A 16,313-nucleotide genomic window follows, 5' to 3' on the forward strand; every position below is an offset into this window, starting at 1 on the left:
TCATGTCTGGTTATTTTGACTTGTGACCCACTGAGTTTAACTAGAGGGATCTGTGTGAACATAGATTTAGAGCCATCTATTGGAGTTTGGTCGGCTCAGCAGTGGATACAAAGCCAGAGACAATGATTATCCATCTTCCAGAATCTATCAGTAGACAGTATTTCTACAGTAAGAGGAAGAATCCCACAAGCCCCTTACCTTTTCATGATTGACTTTTGATAGGGCCAGTCTTGTGTCAACCAAATTTAATTAACTGCAGCTGTTGTGAGCTAATGGATGCAGTGGTTGCATCTAGTCTAGAGATTGGCATTTCAAAGCCTTCATTCTGGGTCTCACTTTCTGCTCCCATTCTTCTCCAAGGTTCTCTGAGACTTTGAGATGATGGTCTACATGCTTTGCTTAAGTCTGAGCCCTCAATCATTATCTTTTGCATTTGGATAGTCATCAGTCTCTGAATTCATTGCAAAAAAAAAAAAAAAAAAAAAGCCTTCTCTGATTAAGGCTTGAGAGTAGTTTTGTGTATGGGTATACACATAGATATTTGGAAAGCAGATTGTTGTTAATTTAAATGACAGTAGAACACTCTCCCCCTTGGGCCTATGACTGCCTAAGGCATAAGTTACTAACTAAATGTGTAGTTCCAGCCTTGGCTCCTTTTGGAGGAGCATGGGTAACACCCAGGCAGAAGGCAGCTCTACAGCTACAGTGGAACTTCTAAACTTGCAGAAATACCTTGTCTGGCAGGTTGGTTTTTGGTATTTAAAATTTGCAGTAAGGTAATTTTATTTTTTTCAAGACAGGATTTTTCTGTACCTTTGGAGCCTGTCCTGGAACTTGCTCTGTAGACCAGGATTGTCTCAAGCTCACAGAGATCTGCCAGTCTCTGCCTCCCAAGTGCTGGGATTAAAGGCGTGTGCCACCACCACCCAGTTAGGACCACTGGCTTTTTAAAATAATGCCACTCCTTATAAAAGGCACAATAGGACTTTTGCCCAGTATCATTTATGTGGTGTCAAGCACAAGGCTTGGCCTATGTCAGATGTTTAAAATGTTTTGGATGAAATAAAAAAAAATCTGAAATGTATTCTAGAAGATACAAATTTGTTATGATAAATGATTTTTATATTTAAAACCATGTGAGTTATTCCATTTTCATGAATTTTCCAATGTCTCTTTAGCCTATGGAATAGAAACAGTATAAGATCTAGTAATTAAGACCTTTCCACTTTCAACATATGACATCTCCCTGACTTTATCATTTATTGATGTGAAACTCACACACTTGTTGCCAACACCACTTGCCTCATTTCTGTTCAAAAACAGAGTTTTCATTGGCCACTCCACATACTTGTAATGCTCTTTCCCCAGATATCTATATTATCTCTTCTTTAAGTGTTTATATAATTTATTTCTATGGTAGTATCCATCTTCTTTGAAATAGTCTGATATTCATTTCCCCACAATCTCCCTGTTGTTTCTAGAGTTGTTTTGTCTCATAGTTCCATGTTCATGTGTGTCTATGACCTCAAACTCATAAAGACTTCTTACTTTCTTAATTTCAGCACAGTATTTCTGGATCCTAGAATTGTGTGTGGTACAAAATATATATTCAATAAATTCTTGTTGATTAAGTTAAAAACCACTACTACTGAATTTATTTCTCCTCTCTTGGTGACCATAGTGAGGGATCTTTACTGGTAAGTTGCATATCAATGAAATGTATATTTGTAGGAAGTAACATCATTTTATTTACTTGTTATAGTTGTGAAGTTGTTATATTTTAGATAAATACATCAAATGTTTGTGTCTTGTCTACAATAAGAAACAAAAAAATAACCCAAAAGGAGGAACTACAACTTCATTGGCACATAAACTTATAAAATAAATGTAATATACATAAGAAATATATAAATATAAGAAAACTTAGATTTGGGACTCCACAGCCATTTTTATAAGAAAATTAAATACAAAGGAAATTTAGAACATATAATTTAATAATTTTAAGACATATTAATAATACATTTAGGACATGTAAAATTTAATAATTAATGGCTAAAATTAATAAACTTCAATAATTAATAGTCAGGCTTGGAGTGTTGGAAAATCTGGTTATGCTACTAGGTTCTCTTAGCTTTTTTTCAGATGTCTTAATGAATCATGCTGTCCATTGGCTAGTAAAGGTTAAATCATGCTGTCCATTGGCTAGTATAGGATAAGTTGTGCTGTCCATTGGCCAATATTGGATGCCTCATGCTGTCCATTGGCTAGTTAGTATAGGACTAGGCATGAGAAAAGCAGAAGGACAGTGAAAGGAGAAATTCAAACACATGGGTCAGAATCCCAGGTTGGCCATTCCCATGGTGACTGAATTTAAACCAGATATTTGTCCCATTTAAAACTCTATTTTTGTTACATATAAAAGTCACCTCCAAGCTTTTATAAGTATGATATCATGGCAAATTTTATCTTTAAATTTCATAACACTTGAATAATATGAGATTTTTATTAATATTAAAGACAGGGAATGATCCAAGCAATTATATTTTTTTTGACAAACATACACTCCCCCCATAACTAGAACATATGTTCATTCCAATTAAATGACACATTTTGGAAAATCTTGCTGTGCTCGTATATTCGATATGTATTTGTGCAGGGGCCATGCTAATCTTCTCTGTATCATTCCAATTTTAGTATATGTGCTGCTGAAGCGAGCACTTCAATATGTATTTGTTTTAAAAAGGTGCTGATTACATCTAGTGACTAATAAAGTATTTGCATGATTCTAAGATCCTTGCTCAGTTTTCAAATTCTACAATTTCTGTCCCTTTAAAAATGTGTAGATAAACATATTTATGTAAATGTGTATATCAGCTGCTTTTCTGTTTCTATGATAAAATACCATGACCAAGGCAACTTATAGAAAAAAGAATTTATTTTGGTTTATGTAGGGACAACATGGTAGCAGGCAGCTAGAGCAGGAGGAACCTGAGAGATGTTGAGAGCACAAACTTAAAGTAGGGTGAGGCTATGAACTCTGAAAGCTGATCTCCAGTGACGTGCTTCCTTCAGCTAGGGTGCACCTCCTAGATGTCCCAAAACAGACAGCAGTTGGGGATCAAGTGTTGAAATACCTAAGGACATTTCTTTCTTTCTTTCTTTCTTTCTTTCTTTCTTTCTTTCTTTCTTTCTTTCTTTCTTTCTTTCTTTCTTTCTTTCTTTCTTCCTTCCTTCCTTCCTTCCTTCCTTCCTTCCTACCTTTCGTTCTCTCTCTCTCTTCCTTCCTTCCTTCCTTCCTTCCTTCCTTTCTTTCTTTCTCTCTTTCTCTCTCCTTCTTCCCTTTCTTCTCTTTCTTTCTTTCTTCTTTCCTTCCTTCCTTCCTTTCTTCCTTTATTATATTTCTTATTTTATTCATGATATTTATATATTCATAATAATTGCATATTTTTCTTTTTCTCTGTAAGTTTTATTAGTTCTTCAAGAATTTCATATTCACTTCCCTTCTCAGGCTCTCCCAGAGCTATTCCCTCTTCCCTACCCAGCTAATTTTGTGTCCTCTTTTTTAAAAAAACTCATTAGGTCCAGTTTCTTCTGCCCATATGCTATTTAGTGTATGGATTTTCTCTGGAGCATAGTCTACTGAACAAGAGCTTTACTCATAAAGAAAATTGCCTCTCTCTCTTAAAGCAGATATAAGTTGTCAATAGTTCGTCAGCATGCATTTTCCATGATTTCCTTTGTCCCATAGGCTTAGTTACATGATCTGGATAAGCAAAAGAGTTGGAGATCTGATAAAAGTTTCTATCAAGAACAATATTTCCTAAGCAACTGAGACCCATGGTATGCTATGCCTTCAAAAATATAAAAATAAGAAAAATACTCTGATGTGAATCTACGGCCCTCCTATAACTATCTCCAATCCTTAATGCTGTACTTTATACCTTGCATTATCAGAAACTACAAAAACTTATTGTAGTTTCTATATAATATTTCTTTGTGGAATTGACAGTAACTGTCATTTGTCTCAGAGGAATACCACAAAATAATCTCAAATTTACATTTATATAGAGTTTGAATTTTGAAGAGATAACATCTATTAAACCAATCTCTAGGCAAGATTTTTGTGCTATTATCTGTGTTTTATAGCCTAAGAAAACTGAGCCACAGAAATATGAATTGTTTTGCCTAAGGCCTAAGCTCTCAGCTGCAGAGGGAATATAAGCCAAATGAATTATCTATCAGATCCATGTCAGGGACTCACAGTATACAGATAAGTGGAATTGACATGTCTCATCTCTCATAATACTTGGTCCTGTGGCAAAATGGATTTGTACTGTACAATAGTCTACTGTACAAAAAGGAAGGTTCTCATGAAACAAAACAAAAAATAAACTTACTTAAACAGTTTACATTATTACTAAAATGAAATTCTACTGTCTTTTTAGTTGCTCTTGTTTTACGTCCTTAAGGAAAAATATCTCTCTGATGGAGTTATGTCCACTTAAACCACTCTCATATTTTTAAGTTGCCATGTGGATCCTTATTAATCTAACTTATTTTATTTCTGAGAGGCTATAAAAATAACATAACCCCAAAATGCAGACAAAAGAATAGAAGTTTTATATTTGTGTAGGTTTTCAGCTTGATCATATTTAAGAGTTGAGAGCATATAACCTAAGCAATTAATATTTATTATAAATTAAATTATATATAAAATAATATAATGTTTTATGCAAATTTAAAAAAATATTTAATTATAATATTTTGGCATTTTTTAACATTGTGTGTGTGTGTGTGTGTGTGTGTGTGTGTGTGTGTGTGTGTTCTTTGCCCCAACAGGGCAAAGAGTGAATTTGCAGACTAAACAGAAATACTAGAAAAGAAACAAATGGGCACATTTTAGGAGTTTAAAATGAGCATATACTTTAGAAATTCAAAATCAGAAGCTGACTATATTTGTATTCATCCTTAATGATAACATCTTTGCTTTCCTTCTTTCTGGTGCTCAAATCCTTGCATGTACTAGGCAAGCACTTTACCCCTGAGCTACACCTTGTCCAAAATTCTGACTAATCTGCAAAACAGAAACAAATACTAGTTCTCAGGATTTGTGTTTGGTATTTCCTGTTTGGCCCTTGGAGACAAATACCCAAATCAAGCCTTGACTATATGAATGTAGTTATGACATCACTGCTTCTTTTCCATATATAAAATCATGAATCAAAAACAAAACAAATTTTTATCCATTATTACAAATAGCCATATTTATATACTTGAAAACACAAATAGATCTAGTTTCTATGGTCATTTAGAAGAGACACACAAACAAATATGCATGCAACAACTCCTCTTTCTGAACTCAAATTAATGGATTTCACTCATTCCTCACACAAACAAACAAAAGTCTTATGACAGAAAGAACTGATGTAAAAAGGCATTTATAAAGTCCTAAATAAGCCAGCATAGAATCTTGATATGTTGGGACCTATTCTGTCCCCTTTCGTTTTTGTATTTTATCAAAATGAACACTATATTACCAAAACACTTTCAATTAGTGCACAACACAGCAAAAACAATGCCAACATTGTTTGAACATCTGTTCAAAAAAAGTATAATATTCTAATAAAGAGAAAGGAAACTTTTCTCTATAAATCTTTATTTTATTCTTAAAGCAAAAATATATTTTAATAATATCCCCCAATAATTAAATTGACCAAGTGAATATTTGTACTAAAATATAATTGCATATTTATGTAAATAAGTTAGGAACACCCACATGAAATTGCTTTTTCAAAGTTTTGTTGACTGTCAATGACAAAATCAAAATAATCATTTATATGTAAATCACCATAATTGAAAAACAAACTTTTTGGTTTTGAGACAATATCTCACTATGTAGCCCTGATAGCTTGGAATTTGCCTTGTATGTAGACAAGGCTAGCCCTGAACTCACAAAGATCTGCCTGCCTCTATCGGCATGAGTTGTGATGAAAGGCGTTCATCACCATGCCCACCCTGCAAATTGTTTTTGCTTGAAGAATATTTAGAAATGATTGGGTTTTTGAGTTGAGAGATGGATACATGGCTGGGGATCATAGCTCAGTTGTAGAACACTTGCCTAGCATGAGCAATTCACAGGAATTGGTCATAGAATAGAAACAAAGCAAAACAAAGTTATAGATAGAATTTCCATGTAATGAAAATGCCTTTTCATTAAAAGTATATTAAACAATTACACGTCTCTATAAAAAAGGCAGGAAAAAGTTTTATCAAAAACATAATTAATAGACTAACTTTAAGAAAAAAAATTCACTGTTATTTATAACATATTGATGTCCTGTTTCACAAATGTGAGATGAGAGAAGCTGACTTTAGGGAGAGGATTCTAACAACTGAAGAAATATATGCCTGCAAATTTTGTCTTGATTTTACAATTTCAGATAAAAGTGTAAACTAGGAGTAGTGCTGTAGTTCATAATTAAAGCACAATGAAAAGGATCACTTCATGTTTGCCTGATGCATACTGCTTCTCCTTTTTGTTTTTGTATGGAGGACATTACATATTTTCCTATTTACAATCCAAAAATACAAATATACTTACAACAAAGTATAGTAATTCCTGTGACTCTTATACCTCCGATAACCTCCTAGCATGCCACACAACATCACAGTCTGCACTCCACCCACATCCTCAGGCTTTTGCACCTGTTGTACCTCTGCCCCAAATGTAGTACACTGTATCTACAGAGTTCAAGTACTTGTTCACATAGGCTTTTCTTGGCAGCTAGTTGCCTGGCAGATTCCCCACCAATTAAAAGTTCAAATAGCCCATTCCCATTTCATTTCTAATTATATTTTAACATAATGGTGATCATTCTAGAATCCTTTTCTCATTCACTTGTCTTCCTACTACAGTGTGAATTTAGAGACTCCTAGTAAGGTGATGGTATTTGTCTTTTACTGATTGCTAGAAATGCTTGGTAAAAAGAGATGTAGAAATTAAGCATAACGTTTGATGGAGAGAAGAGAGAAAAGAAATATATTTATTATATATTATATATATTAGCTAAATTGTATTTTAACTGAATTTAAGCCTGGGAGAATATTTTTAGAGGAGAATTAATATAGGATTCACCCTATTTTCTTATCCTGGAAACTTCCTAGAGAAACCTAGAAAAATCTTTTGTTGACTATTTTTAATCACATCAACCATATAATCTCAATTTATCACTCACTGGCAGTGTTTCCTGAAAGGTCTGAGTGTAGGAAACTGCTTAAAATGTGAAAGCATTTTTTTTTAAAAGTCATTTTAATGTTCCTTAAACCATTCACCAATATTTTAAATGGAGTGGTCCCTGTCATTTGGACCACATTAGTGAAATACACAGATCTCCCTATTCCACAGATCTCCTAATACTGGAGTACGGTAAACATATCAACAGGAAGTAAAAATACTTGCTAGTTAGACAAATCCTTTAAATACTTAAATGTAACATGAAGAAAAATTAAATAGGGAGAGTGCTATAGGACAAGGAAGATGGGAGGAAGTATTTGACACGGCGGCCCCGGTGGGAGAGAAGGCTTCATAGTGAAGGCGGGCCTTTTTCATAAGATTTGGGACTGTTCGCTGTATGTACACAGTTTGTGGGAAGAATTTCCAAGGCATACAAAGAAGCTCCAACCAAGCCTTATACCTCACTTCGCAGAGAGAGGGGGCAGACACTGTGTCTGGAGGTGAATGCCGGAGGAGGGTAATAGAGATGAAGCGAGGGGAATTATGGGGGTAGATAATGTGGGTGCTATTATGGGAAATGTGGCTTTTCGTCAGGATGAAATCGGGCGAGAATAGAAGATGAAAGGTATTTGGCGGAACGGTGACATACTATATAGTTGAGACAGAGATAGCTAACACGCTGTGATGCTGAGGTTATAATATAAATGTGGATACTGAGTACAATGGGAAAAATGGTTCAGAAATGTGTTATTACAAAATCATTGATGACAGTTTTCTCTGGATATTTTTAGGTGAAGAGATTCTATTTAGAATAATCTCCAAGGGTCTGATTTTGACCTTATTTGAAGCCACTTAGACAAGATTTTTGCAATATTGACTGTATGATGAAAATTTGATTAATTCAAAATTGATAAACAAGGCTTAGGCTGTGGCTCAGGAGGTATAATGCTTGCTTAAAAATCATGTAGGATTCAACTATTAAAACCACTTAAAAACCAGGTGTGGTCTTAGATGCCTGTAATCCAAAGGTCCTTAATAGCTACTAGAAAATGAAATAGTCCCTGTGCACTGATACAGAATCACACAGACATATCACCTTCCTGTTTACGTGCAACCATTACTCTTCTAAATTATTTAAATATGGCTCATCAAATTTATTATGATGAAGTATGAACAAAAAAAATATTAGGGTGAGAACCTGGCAAAATATACAACTCATAACCAATCTTTATACATCTCATTTTGTAGGTGTATAAATCAAACTTCAATAGCCTTAATCAACTAAGTTCAAGATTTCAAGTGATTGTGGCTGAGAAGATGGATCAGTGGTTAGGAGAACCTACTGTTCTTTCAGAGAACTTGAGTTCCCACAACCCACATGGAGCTACCCATAGCAACCTGTAACTCCAGCTCCAGGGAAACTGATGCCTCTACCTTCCATAGGCATATGAATGCATGCTTGTACACACACACACACACACACACACACACACACACACACACACACACACACACACACTAAGTAAGGAGACAAAGCAGAGTTTGTTACCCATAAGTCTAGATCAAAGTCTTTGTTCTCAAAGCTTGAACAAATTGTGTTCCCTTTATTAAGAATTCCACAGCCATCAGCCATTTCCAAATTTATCTGCTCATTACTTTTTACTAACTCAAATTCATCCTTCAGATGCAACTAAGGCGCCCATCTCCCAGGAAGTTTAGAGTGGCTTGTGCTTTTAGAACGTGGATGGTAATCTCCAGACATTAATGATAGTGCAATCATTAGTGTTGTGTGCAGTTCTCTAGTTTGTAGAAATTAAATTACATAAAACCATCATTTTTAAGTACCAATAAATATTATTGATATTTATATCAAATAAATAAAACATGATCTGAAGAAAGTCTCAAAACTTAAGGTCAAACACAGTTCCATATATTGTACTTTAAAACAAATTAGCATCCGTCATTTTAAAACATGAAATATTGATATTTTAGAAGAAGTAACAGGTTTGAAACACCTAATTGAATTACAAATAATATAAAATTTTATATTTAACTGTTTTTTGTGGGAAACAATTTGGTGATGAATGAACATTGAAATAAATAAAAGGCCTCATGTTATTTAGTATGTGAATGACTACAGGTGTTGTGGTTTTTATCTCTCCTTCTCCCTCTCTTTTCTGTAGTGGAAAGAAGTTTAGACAAATACTAAATGAATTTAACATTAGCATTTGAAATTAAAATGATTCAAGTTCTAGAACAGTGAAAAAACTGTGGAATTATTTGCTAAGCTTTCTCATAATCAGTCCTGCAAAGTGGTCGCTGAATATTTTATCTCAGGCCTAGGACAATAACCCCTACAGATAATGCACCCATGAATCCAATTATTTTAATCACAAACTTTCAAGTACTTTGTTTTAAAATCATCATAACAACTAATATATTTCTTTAGTATTAGGTTTCTTGTTTTGTTATATAACAGAAGTGTATATCTTCAAATGATTTGAAGTCAATGGATAAATAATTTAAAAATATGAGCCATCTATGTATTAAGTAAATCCTAAAGTCAATCTGAAAGTTTAAAAATGCATACAATAATAAAAATATTTGATGTTATGACCTTGGCCTCTTGGGGATAGCTGATGGCAGCTGAGCATTATCAGTCTCATTTAAAAGAAGCCCATTAATTAGAAAGCATGATGTAATGTTAGTGGTAGATCTCACTTCAGTGCCTACCTTTCAAGAAACATTTGGTAATATTGAAGATGTTCCCTGATTTTTCACACTGTAATCCCCAGGCACCGTAAGTCCATCTGGCTACAGGGTACAGCCCACTGCTCACTGTTTACTGCCAGTCACAGACAACTCCTCCGAAAATGACTGTGTCATTGGTTATACTCCATTTTGTTGTTATTGGTAGTACAAGCTTGAGAAGATATCCTCAATGTCTTTCCTTAAATTGTTGTAAACACATACAACACAGACATGAAGTGAGTAACAGATAAATTGGATCTTTAATTCCTGACACTGATCATGAGCATATTGATGGAAAAAGAGAACAGTGAAAGGAAGCAAAACAGATTTTAAATAAATGGGGAATAAAGTATGTAGAGATAGAAGGTTCCACAACTTTATATATGTATATATATATATATATATATATATATATATATATATATAAAACAATATTTGTTACACTGGAAACCCTAGCTTTTGATAAGTAAACTAATGTAAAAATAATTTTAAAAAATATAATTCTTAAGAATAAAAATGCTTATAAATAATTTAAAATCCAGATAATTTAATCCAAAGGAATTTTATCAATTTTCATTTCAGTTGTGTTCTATCTTCCTATCATATCCACATACCATCTCAGTTCCATTTTAGATATTACAGAGTTATTGGTAAAATAGATATCAAATTGATTTTATAATACTAATTTTAAAAACTTCCAGCTTATTTTTTGAATCCTAGTAGCTTCTAGTTTGTGCAAAAAGAACACTTCACTATAAAACTGACATAATTTGTGGAGGTGTTCATATCTTGTTCTAAGAAACCAGAGCATTTGGGGCAAGTCCACAGCTGTGGCTGACAGGGTGCTGAGTGAGGAGATGGCAGTTCATTTCAGTTTTCATTTGATAGCAGAAGTTCCTCATTACTCTACGTTCCTTGTCTGGATTTAAAATCTGGAGTATTTGTTATTCTATTTACCATACTCAAGTCCAAAATTCTCTTTTCTCTTATTCTCTAGATTTTCTCAAGGACATGGAAATTAAACATAAAAATAAAACATCTGAGATTTATCAAATACTTATAGATGAAGGTTTCTTCCATAGAGCATCAGACATGAGTGAGACTAGATTTCCAGCAAAAGAAAACAAGAACATCTGTCTATTTCTAAAAGTAACTCCTTTCCCCCCAGCCTCTGAATACCTAACACCAGTAGCTTAATATCACATTTCCAACTTAAATCTGGTTAAAATTAAGAATAAGGAGCTATTGAAAGGTATAGACTTTTCCTGTTGGGGAGATTCATTATGTATGAAATGGAAAGTTGCATAACATAGATTGCCTATGTGAAAACATATTTATTGGAGAAATTATTTTGGCCACTCCACGTAGTTAAAAGGATATTTATTTAATGGCGTAACTCACAAATTAAGTAATGGGTAGGTCGCAGGGTCTGGGGAAGGTGTAATGCAGTCCAGCGGTGTTCTCTGGAGCTCTGCACAGTCAATCTGCACCGGTCAGCGTTCCGGCACCCAGCGAGCGCCCAGAGTGAGCGCTGGCCCATCCAGCTCTCGGGTCCCCAGGCGCCTCCCCTCGCCCTGCCTCGTAGGCGTGACAGTTGCCAGAGTCTCAATGGGGGTTGGAACTTCCAGAACCAAGCTGGAATGGCTACCCACTACACATATTAACCTGTTATTTTTGTTTATTTGTTTGACACAAGGTCTCACTGTGTGAACTTTGATGGTCCAAGACTCACAATGCAGATCAAGCTGGTTTTTTAACTGAGTCCACTTGCCTCTGCTTCCTAAATTTAAATCCTCTCCTGGGATTAAAGGTGTGTACCACCATACTTAGCTAGGTTAATCTGTTATTACTTAGTGTCACTTATAAGTTATAGTTTGCTATTAAATAACCTAGAACATTAAAGATGTAATTGTTAAGATTGGGGAAATGGCCCAAGTGAAAAATATGTTAAACTGTTAGATGTCTGAGTCATACAGTATTTTGAAGATGTTCAGCAGCCACAATATTCTGTGTGTATGAACAAACTTGTCTCTATGTCTATATGTGTTTTGTGTGATTTTTCTTTGGCTCTTTTTTTTTTTCATGTTTGATTTTACTGACTTGTGTAGAAGTAAGAAAAGCAAGAGCATGTTTCTGTGCTAAGGGCTCTAGAGAATCTCTTTAACATGAGAGGTTGTTTGGTTTCACAGAAATTCTTAAAAAGGGGACACTTGGTCGGTCATTATTATTTCTAGACTACAAAGGAGTTATATTAGCACAAGAGAAATGAAATGAACACAGTGTAAAAATGGCCAAATACATAAAGTACCCAGGAAGATGAGTAGAAACACCATCTTTACTAATGTTACTAGGGTACACAGCCTAAAGTGAAGACGAAAGTTAGCTGAGATTTCAGAAGAGTAAGACTATGTTGTGAAGACTTCTTCATGACAGTAAATTTCAGTTTTATTTCTGCAGAGACTGACATAGACTCATATTTGAGAGAAACTACTCTGCTTATAGTGTCATTGATGGGCTTAAGCTGGGATAAGGCCCAGGGGCAGAATCAGTTGTCACCATTAATACTCCAAATGAGTGATGACTGGAGCTTCTGGGAGGACAGTAGAACTAGCAACAGGAATGTAAAAAAAGAATGAGCTCATCGTCTGGAGAACTCAAAGTGTACATTTTGGCAGTTCCAGACAGAAAGGCTAAAATTTCCATATAATTCATAAAACATCAGCTTTCCCTAAAAAAGTATGTATTCAGATTCAGATAATTATGAGTTCTTGACTGATAAAAGACAGAGAAAGTTGGCATATCTTGAGGAGTATGAAAATAAGGAAAGATCTATACAGAACAGACATAGGAAGATTTTCTGTAGCTCCTCCTGGTTAAGGGTTTATTTATTTATTTTTTTTAAGCAGGGAAGTTTTCAGTTAAGATGGTAATTGCATTATTTTCACTCTAAGATGTTGCATGGAATTCAGATGCTATGGTGAATTCAATCATAAAAATTCTGAAGTGATAGTACATTTGGCCTTGCTGTAGGCAATGTTCTAAGGTGCATTGTTCAGACAGAGTAAGGCTCCTGATACGCTAAACAGGATGGTCAGAAAGATGGAAACCTTAAGAAAATGGACCTTTAATATATTCATTTTTGCCCCTAGACTTTGTATTTATATTCTTAAACCTTTGCCCAACCTGACTTTGTATGAAAGAACTAGATATACTTAAGTGATAATTTAGCCTATCTTATGTAAATTTTAACTCTCAGCCATAAGGGGAGTTAAGTCTTCATAACTGAGATACTATATATATATGTGTGTGTGTATGAATTCAATAACTGAAGTGAAAATGAAGTCAATCCATTCCTCCGAAAGATGGCAAGCAAATGATTTGTCAAACTACCAAAATACTCTGTATAATCTCTTACCGTGCAGACTTTAAAGTAGTAAAACATATTTAAAAATAAAACCAAATGAGCAACAGTGTGTAAAGACAAGCAACTGATTGTAAAAAATTAAAGCAATATATACATAAGGCGTTAATATCCAAGATTTACTGTGACCTCAATAGTAAACAAGCAAAATATTGAAAATGGGCAGAGATCATACATAATGTTCTTCAAAAGCAGACATACAAAAAATGGTGAGCATCCCTAATAATGGGGAAATGTAAATTAACACCACAATGAGTTAGGATTTCACACCTACCACAATGACTTTTATATTAAAACAAGAAAACAAGTGTTGAGGAGGATGTAGATACAATGGTAGCCTTGTTCATTGTTGATGAAAACATGATTACTTCAGCTCTTTGGAAACTGGTAAGGAAGTTCTTCACAAAAACTAAACATGAAATTACCATGTGTTATTGCAATCCCAATTTGGGGTACTTTGCTAAAGGTTTGAAATAAGTATGTCTAAGAGATGTTTGAACTGTCATGACCATTGTATTTCACATTTACATTTTATTACAAATTAATCTATCATGGCTCTTAAAGAAATTTCATTATATGTACATTGCTTGTCAAGTATAGATTGATTCTCCTGAAAATTACAGTTACAACAGTATTTTGTTTTACATTTTTATTTGAGTTGTTTAAAAATCTTTGATTCAGAATAAGCTAGAATAAAGAGATGCCAATTTTTGATAAAATGTACACTCTTATAACCTCCTGTATGTTATGGTTGACTAAAGCGATTCTCAAGAACCCATTTTTTTTTCAATCTAAGAACTTCAATACACATGGCCTTCTGGGCCCCAAGAAGTGTCAGCCCTTGGGAAGCTCAAGGTATATACTTACTTCGTTTAGAAACAACTGGGTAAAGATTAGCAAATAGTTTTCAAAGAAATGCAGTTACAAAATCTGACCTTTATGTAGAGAAAATTTGTTCATACTTTGAGAACTGTCCTTCAGGCATGGGTGAGAGTTCCGGTGTTAGAGGAAGTACTCGGTAGTTGCACCACAAAGGGCTGGGATGATGTGAGTTCTGTTTTGACAATTTATGATAGAATCACTCATGGAGTTGTTATTATGGAGTAGCTATCAGAAGGATGTGATAGAAAGAACTTAAACTGGAATTAAAATGACATTCTACTTAAATATAGAAAAATAGACTTGAATTGTTGTTATCTATCATATTTTACCTAAATGTTAATCTTAGTGTTGGACAGAACTGTGACATGACAGGCTTTACAATATGGTATTATGCTCTATGCTCAATATTTAATCATAGGAAAATTTTTATCTCTATGTAGATTGCTATTTAAAAACATAACAACACACTAATACATTTTACAATTATTGCTACATATTTCAAAGCTAAATATAAACTTAAATGTTTCAAAGCAAAGTAGGGTTATTTCAAGTACAGAACATACTACTTGCTATATGTAGAGTTGTCTGTATTCTAAATTTCCTCTTTTAGCATTTTACCCTGTCCATTATTACTTATTTTAATATATTTTACCTATAAATCAACATTTATTATTTATATGGTGCAAAGTCATGATTCATGAATACAATGTAAAATTTACACGGGGCTAGTTGAATATTCATCACTCTTATGGTGAGGACATTTGGAATTTACTCTCAATAATTTGGAACTCCTCGTTCTCTAGTATTCACTATCTTCATCACATAGGATGCTAAAAACCAAGACATATTTCTCTTGTCTAGTATTTTGTGCCCTTCATCATCACCTCCCATTTCTTGTTCACCTGTAGCCTGTGTAACCATAGTCCTCTGCTTCTGTAAGTTTAGCTGTTTCACTACACTTACATAATATCTGTATTTCTATTTCTTGCTTATTTTACTTAATGGGATATTCTTTAATACAACTCATGGAAATTGTAGAATTTTTTAAGAGAGAGAGAGAGAGAGAGAGAGAGAGAGAGAGAGAGAGAGAGAGAGAGAGAGAATTTCTTTATCCAGACATCTGTTTATGGATAGTTAAGTTTTTTTTTTTATTTTGCAGGGGGGGTACTATAGGAATGCTAAATAGAGAGAAAGGAGAACTGCCATAGCTTTATATGGATTATATCTTGGCCATTAGTGGTAGTCAAATTTGCATAAGACATTAATGTTTACAAGTCAGGGAAAATGAGTTTGTGTTTTATCAGTGATGGTGGTTGGAGGTCTTGAAGCATTAGAGAAAGAGCGATGAAGAGAAAAATGCCAGGTGTTTTGTGAAAATTAAGAAATAAAATGCATGAGAAAGTATTAGCCCTAGAAATACTAGCCAAAATGCTGTCCTGAGCTTAGAAGTTTTTATAAGCAGATTCTGCAGTCAGCACAATGTCAGCTTCCTCTTCCCTGATATTTTGTATTGTGGATTCCAAGAAATATTTACTTACCAAAATCTATAGAGTATGCATGATATTCCTCTTCACTTCATTTAAAAGCCCCTGTGCATCACATAAAATCTGCTCTATCTAATGATGCTTCTTAAATGACACCTAACATCCCTGTCCTTCATTTACAGAGATAATTTGCTATTTATAGAGGGTTTTTCTTCTCTCCTCATTTTTGAATATGTGCTCTCTTTACCAATCTTGAATAAATTTCTGAAAGATGAATATTGTCAAATCTCTCTCTGTGTGAAGTTTTTTCAAGTCCTTCCTTGCCTTCTGGTTACCCTGAGGACAGAATTTAAGCTTGTCAGTGGGTAGCACACTGAATGATCCCCTGATTTAGACAAGTTTATTTGCAAGCCTCTGTCTTTGTACACGCTGTTCTCTCTGCCTGGAATTCTCCCACGTTTGACTGAACTAGGCTTAGTCTACTAATTAGGGTGTAATATGAGGAACCTTCCTTTTTGCTGCAATGAAGCCTTCACGAAGA

General features: G+C 34.2%; 1 protein-coding gene and 1 non-coding gene across 4 annotated transcripts in view; both read right to left on the bottom strand.

Annotated features, from left to right (window-relative positions):
• Positions 1–16,313, bottom strand: part of Gpm6a (glycoprotein M6A) — a 263,962-nt gene that overhangs the window by 50,252 nt on the left and 197,397 nt on the right. The gene's annotated exons all lie outside the window — the stretch shown is intronic.
• LOC121823610 (U6 spliceosomal RNA) lies at positions 2,614–2,718 on the bottom strand. The gene has a single exon (XR_006065123.1). It is a non-coding gene; the product is annotated as a U6 spliceosomal RNA (small nuclear RNA).

This window comes from Peromyscus maniculatus, chromosome 17 (assembly GCF_049852395.1).
Source record: "Peromyscus maniculatus bairdii isolate BWxNUB_F1_BW_parent chromosome 17, HU_Pman_BW_mat_3.1, whole genome shotgun sequence".
NCBI lineage: Eukaryota > Metazoa > Chordata > Mammalia > Rodentia > Cricetidae > Peromyscus > Peromyscus maniculatus.